The following is a 6367-nucleotide window of genomic DNA, read 5'->3' as shown; positions in this document are numbered from 1 at the left end:
CCTGTAATAGTACAACTAAAATAAAATAAAGGGACTACCCAAATTGAAATCGAGATCGAAAATTAGGTCAAAATAGAGAAGAATAGACTAACCTTAACATCCCCAAATTGAAGACATCCCCAAATTGAAGAACACCCCAAAACAGCAAGTGGGTTATATAGACTGCCCCTGTAGGTCTTGAACCCGAAACAAAGTATTACTACAAGAGTTTCCCATCTTGCACCTGTTGTTAATGTTGTACAATTGTCTTTGCTATGGCGTATTGCTATGAAATAGTCTTTTCTCTGGAATTATGTAGCTTGCAATTGAATTTCTACTGACGTTCTCTCTTTAATTCTTTAATTTCCAATTCTTATCTGGAGAATTTAGTTGAAGAAACTAAAAGGCATTGTAATCTTTATAGGAATTGGAAAGGAAAAATATTTTAATTATCTTCTACTAGTGATGCACAAAAACGTGTGCCACTGGAAACCATAATTCTGGTAATGAAAGAGCAGAAACTGAATTACCTAGAAATACTCCTACTCACAATGGTGGCCGTATCTCCAACCCCAACTCCACCCAACTTGCGATTCAAATACATATTCCTACTCACAGTGGTGGCCATATCAGGATTGAAATCAAGGTACGGTAGTCAAAGTAGTGGTACAATTGGAGGAGAATGGTGGTCGGAGCAATGATATAATGGTCGAAGAAATGGTATTATGATCGACGTATGGTGGTTGGAGTAGTGGCGGATCGGACTAAGTGAAATTTTTTTGGCGGATTGGAGTATGCCAGATGAAAAGTGATGAAAGGGTGGATCGGAGAATAAAGGGTTTTTGTTGGCAGACTTAGCAAATTTTTTTGGTGGGAATAGTTATACCGTTGTAATATCTTTTTTTATTCAATTAAGGTTTCCATTGATGATTCTATAGCAATGGTTCGTATAATCGTTACTATAAAATACTCTATCGCAACGGTTCTTTAACAATGAAAATGGTTATATTACAAAATAGTTCTACTAGAATAATTTTTTTTGGCAACGGTTGTAACCGTTGCAATAGAGGGTCTATTGTAATGCTTTGGGAACCATTGCAAAAAAGTCTGTTGCAATAAGCGTAATTTCTGGTAGTGGTTATTAATGTAATTAATTATGAGGTGGAAAATGCATTGGAAGTAGATTAGATTAGTGAATCTCTAAATGGGGGTATATGGAACTATTGTAGCTAAGATGTTGAATAATATGATGTTGTAGCTTCTTTGATCAAGTTTGGTTCATATAATAAGAAACCACACAAGCTTGATCTTGACTTCATGAATCGGGAGAGTCCTACCACAACTGAAGCCTTTTTCTCCTCATTTTTGACATTTCTTCTTGGGAATGAAAGTACTTTGACCATTATCGTTGTGGCACTAGCATGGCAAGTCTATGTATTTATGTCCATATGGAGAAGGTTTATAAGAGATATTAGATGGACCATCGGTCATATCATGAAAATTCCTCCTAATTTTACTCTAATAAAATACAATTGGAGCTAGATTATGTACCTTGTGTTCAGCAAAAAAGGAGGTTAAACTATCATATGCAAGAAATCGTAAAGAAAGAGATCATTAACTGTAACACCCCACAAACTCCTAGTTACAGTTATAACTATTCATCATATGTTTATAGTCCTAAAATTGATTATTTATAATCATATATGACATGATAATTTACTTAGTGTGCAAAGTGCTTTTGATGCGAATAATGATCATAGGAAAAATTAGAGGAAAGTTGAGTTGAGAGCTTTTCTTAATGATTGAGTTTTAGTATTTAATCCTACAAAGGTAAAGTTTAAATGAGTGTATCTTCCATAATATATTTGTTAAGACCCACTGAATGAAAGATATTTGAGTCCTCTTTCCAATGCATTTTATTTTACCTTATTGTAATACCCCGAAAAATGCAAATCAATATTAGCACCATATTTCAAGATTATGCATAGTACATCATGGTTCTTTGGTAGTTTCATGATCTATTTTGATGTCAGTTAAGGTCTCAAATACATCGTAGCTATTAGGAGAATGAAAACATTCCTTACCGATTGAATTCTTGGGAAAAATATTGGTATAGTCAACTTCAAACAAGCATATCTCTTGATATACTATGAATTTTTGAGCTCATGACCCACCAACAGATAGATAATTGAATTAGATTTTCAAATATACCAATTTTACCAAAATCCAATATTGGAACAAAATGATATACCCATTTTACTCCAGCATATTTGCCTGGCAATGAGTGACGACATATCTGACGGGCGTCACATATCTGACGGCTTATCAGCCTTGATCGTTAGCTGAGAATTTTAGAAACTGGGAAGTTGTTTTGTAGTGGTATTTTAGTCTTTTTACTCACCCTAAAACATACCCCCACGTCGTAAAACACCATAAACGCGAAATTCAGCCTCAATTCACCATAATATACTCACTTTCTCTTAAACTCTCTCAAGAACAAGCCTTAGGGTTTTAACAGAAGATTCAAATCTGAAGAATTTTACCATCAATCTTCTTAAAGTGAAGCATTAAGTTATATCATGTGTTGATTTATGGGTCCCTTTCACCCATAAAGCTCAAGAATCTCTTTTCAAGTTACAAGATTTGTGTATTTATGAATGTTTATGATTTAAATAGAATTAAAATTCATGTACATGATGTTGTGGGGTTTTGATTCATGTTTTAAATTGCATATTCCAATTATTATCCCTAGTATAAGAAGATTTACATAATAATCATGATAAACCCCCCTACAATTTACAAGTTGATTCATGTATCCATGATTATTAGATGTGTTGATGATTGTATAACCAAAGCATGCTCCCCATGTGTTTGATTTAATGCCTCTTTGAAGGAAAACTGCCATACTAGTATAAGAATATGAAATTCCCATTCATGTACAATTTCATGCATGCCAAATGTTTGATGAAATATCTTAGTCAATGAATTATGGATATATCTGTGGCCATTGTGGTGCTTTAGAACTTGTACTTCATGTGATCCCCAACTTATTGTATTATGGATTATCGATGTTCATCACGTATTCCAAAAGTCACACTTTGTCAGTTTCTTTCCATTGAGTCCTAGGGGTAGTTGTACCCCAAAAAAATAGTCGTGTGCCTAGAGTTAGTGACATGTTTTCACGATATCCTCAGTCAAGCCATGATCCATAGAACTCAGTTAGTCATGTGACTCAGGAAAGCTCAATAATTCAGTAATCTTAATAGTATTTCGTCAGTTAATGGAACTCCATGCATTTAGTGTAGTCCAGTTCTATTAATCATGCTAAGTGTCTATTCTGATGGGAGTAGGAATTAGCACTGAGTGACCCCAAGGATGGGATCACACACAAGCAGATGAGGGTGTGATTATTTGAAGTCATCCTTGCATTCCAGAACTATGTATCCAGCATAGGTTGAGACATCAGCAATTTCAAATGAGGGTTGATGAGGTGGATAAACACTGTCAAATGAGGGTCCCACCCTTCTCTTTGGGGACACTATCAAATAAGAGTCACCCACAGTTTGTCCTTACAAGTGGTGCAGTATTGACACCCTTCTAATCAGGGCACAGATTGGACCCCATCTCAGCTATTAAAGCAAATTTTGGGGCATGTCGATTAGATACTACTTCCCAAAATTTCAGTTACAGAATCCAAACTGTCAGATACATTCATACAATTTTAGTAAAAGAACTCAGATAGTTTCTTAAATTTCAGGACCGTCAGATACAGTCAACTCAGAATAGTATGGGACTTTGATAGTTTTATCAGAAACTAGACTATCAAGACACAGTCACTCAGAATATCAGTTGTATCGGTTATATTAATTATCTGACTTTCCATGTTATCAGTATTCAGACTCAGTAATCATATTATCACGAATTAGATTACAGTCTCTGATTCATGCATGTATTCTCACATTCATATTGTTCAGTCAGTTAGCATAGTTCATGCATGTGAAACCTTTGCATTATCCTATATCACATGCACACCAGTATATTCCATTGTACTGGCGCATTTGCACTATGGTTTTTTTACTTTACACCATAGGTTCTGAGGCACTAGTTCCAGAGCACCAATATCATTCCCGCATTAGCAGTCAGAGCTAGTAGTGAGTCCCCATCCTTCTAGGACATGATTATTATTTTAACATTTTTATACTTAGTTTATTTTAGTAGCCGGAGTTAGTTTGGGACATGTCCCATCAACTCCTTATTCAAATAGTTAGAGGCTTTTCAGACTATTATGTTTAGACAGTTTATTTCATTTGTTTTGGGTATTCTATACCCCATTCAGATGTTATGTTTTTATCAGTTATGTTACATCATTGAACCTTATGGCCTATCAATTTTTATTTCCGCATTTATGTACATATATTAGGTAGTGTACAGGTATAGATATCATTCATGGGTTACCTTGTGGTCCTTTGGGGTCATGGGCACCATGTAGCTTTTCGGGTACCAGATTCAGGGCTTTACAAACTTAGAATCAGAGCCTAATATTCAATAGTGTCCTAGGAAGTCTGAATGTCGTATCTAGTAGAGTCTTGCGCATAGGTGTATTGTGCACTACACTTTTATGCAGGAGGCTATGAGATGTTTTAGGAACAATTTCCTTTCTTTCATGTCTCAGACCATGCTATAGAAAGATTCTTTAGGAAACTCATAAAGCTTCTCATCATGCTTTACTCATGTCAATGTTACCTTACATTCAAGGTAACAAAAATATTAAAGCTCAAAGTCCTAGGGATAAGGCTTTCACAGACAGTCCCCATAGATAATTATGGGATTTCCCACAGGCTCACAAGTATCCCATCAGTTTCATTATGTTCCAAAGTTGTAAAGATTTCATTCATGATTATGAGAACTCATCTACGAACTCCAATCTAGATATTTCATCAATCCTCTTCTCAGAATTCTATGATAGCATATGACCAAGAGTTTGATGCATGAACCAAGAAGTTTAGCAGTACTAGAATTGGGATAATATTATCTGTATTGAACAAATTATGTATTCATGGGGATAGTTGTACCAAAGTAAATCAGTATGATTGAATAGTGCTAGCAAGAATTTAAGTTTATTGATTTGATACTAAGTATGAAGGTGGGGATGTGAGTTAGAAGATGTGATATTAGTAATCTATGATGAAATAGAAGTAGATGGTGTGTTTAGGAAGGCAACCATGTGTCAAACAGAGTATAAGTATGTAATGATGATTGTAGTTCATTTTAGATTTTAGTAAAGTATTCATAGACTTATGATGATGGCTTAAAGCAAGGGGGAGATAATAGACGAAGTGACCAAGTCAGGAACCCAGAATCTAGTAGTAGTGCCAGTAAGTATAGAAAGGCAGTAAGGGGAAAATGATTCCAGAACTATTCTTATCCCAGTGTAAAGTTTAGTACTCCAGTCAGCATGATTCCTATGCATGTTTCACACCTCAGTTCCATGAACCCAACTTATATTCATATGCTTTTCATAGAGTTATGTATGATTCCAGTTCCCAACATAAGGAGTTCAGTTCTATTTCCTTCAGTAATACAAATCTTGTCCCACAAATACAGAAAACTCCAAACCTTAGGTCATACATCCCATGACTCATGTAAACATATCATGCTCTACAGTATACTCATCTTCTATGACTCCTGCTACACCCCTACTGATCAGCTAAAGTAAGACTATATTATATATATCATTATTTTAGACCTCTTGGTGAATCCATGATTTTTATATTCAATTCCACAGGCTTTAGTCAAGTGTCAAAGTTCTGTTAGTGTCGATTTATGCTTCAGGTCCTCCTGATTCAACCCTTTGGTGAGCTCTCTTTGTGAAAATTATGTAGTGATGAGCAGTTGCATATATGCGAGAAAGTGGATGTTACATATTAAGATAAAATTGTTGCATACTTATTTTACACGAGGGTGTAGTTATGAAGATGGGCTTAAATGTCATGTTAGTGTGTAATTAAATGGGTATCAACGCGTAGCATTTAGAGTTGGGAAAGTACAGAGTGTAAGTGTATATTCAGATCCTTGACTTATGTCAGTCCTTATTATGCAACTATCAAAACTCAGTTTCTATCTCAGTTACAGTTTTAGTATTCAGTACTTAGTGATCAGTGTTCAGTCTCAGAATTTAGTACTTTAGTATCCGTCTAAACCTCTGTTATTAGTATTCATTTATCAGGACCTAGCTTTCAGTTCAATTATGATTCCCAGTTACTACCTTAGTTAAAAGTCTGCTTTAATTCAGTAATTAGATTAGAAACTCAGTTCAGTTTTAGACTTGCTTGATCCTAGCATACAATTATCAGTTACTCAGTTATTAGTATTTTAGTACCTCAGTTTG

At 35.1% G+C, this 6367-nt stretch overlaps 1 long non-coding RNA gene across 3 annotated transcripts in view; it reads right to left on the bottom strand.

Moving 5' to 3' along the window:
- The window catches only part of LOC107842656, a 7445-nt gene extending 6458 nt beyond the window's left edge, over nucleotides 1–987 (bottom strand). The window contains exon 1 of one of the 3 annotated variants that reach the window (XR_007049297.1): nucleotides 93–987. This is a non-coding gene — a long non-coding RNA (uncharacterized LOC107842656). The remainder of the gene's footprint in view (nucleotides 1–92) is intronic. The other 2 variants (XR_007049296.1, XR_001665983.2) reach the window with 2 other exon arrangements.
- Between the last annotated feature and the right edge of the window lie 5380 nt (nucleotides 988–6367).

The sequence above is a fragment of the Capsicum annuum genome, unplaced genomic scaffold (assembly GCF_002878395.1).
Source record: "Capsicum annuum cultivar UCD-10X-F1 unplaced genomic scaffold, UCD10Xv1.1 ctg2365, whole genome shotgun sequence".
In the NCBI taxonomy this organism is placed as follows: Eukaryota; Viridiplantae; Streptophyta; class Magnoliopsida; order Solanales; family Solanaceae; genus Capsicum; species Capsicum annuum.
Note: the sequence above shows the minus strand (reverse complement) of the source record. Positions and strands in the feature narration are given on the sequence as shown.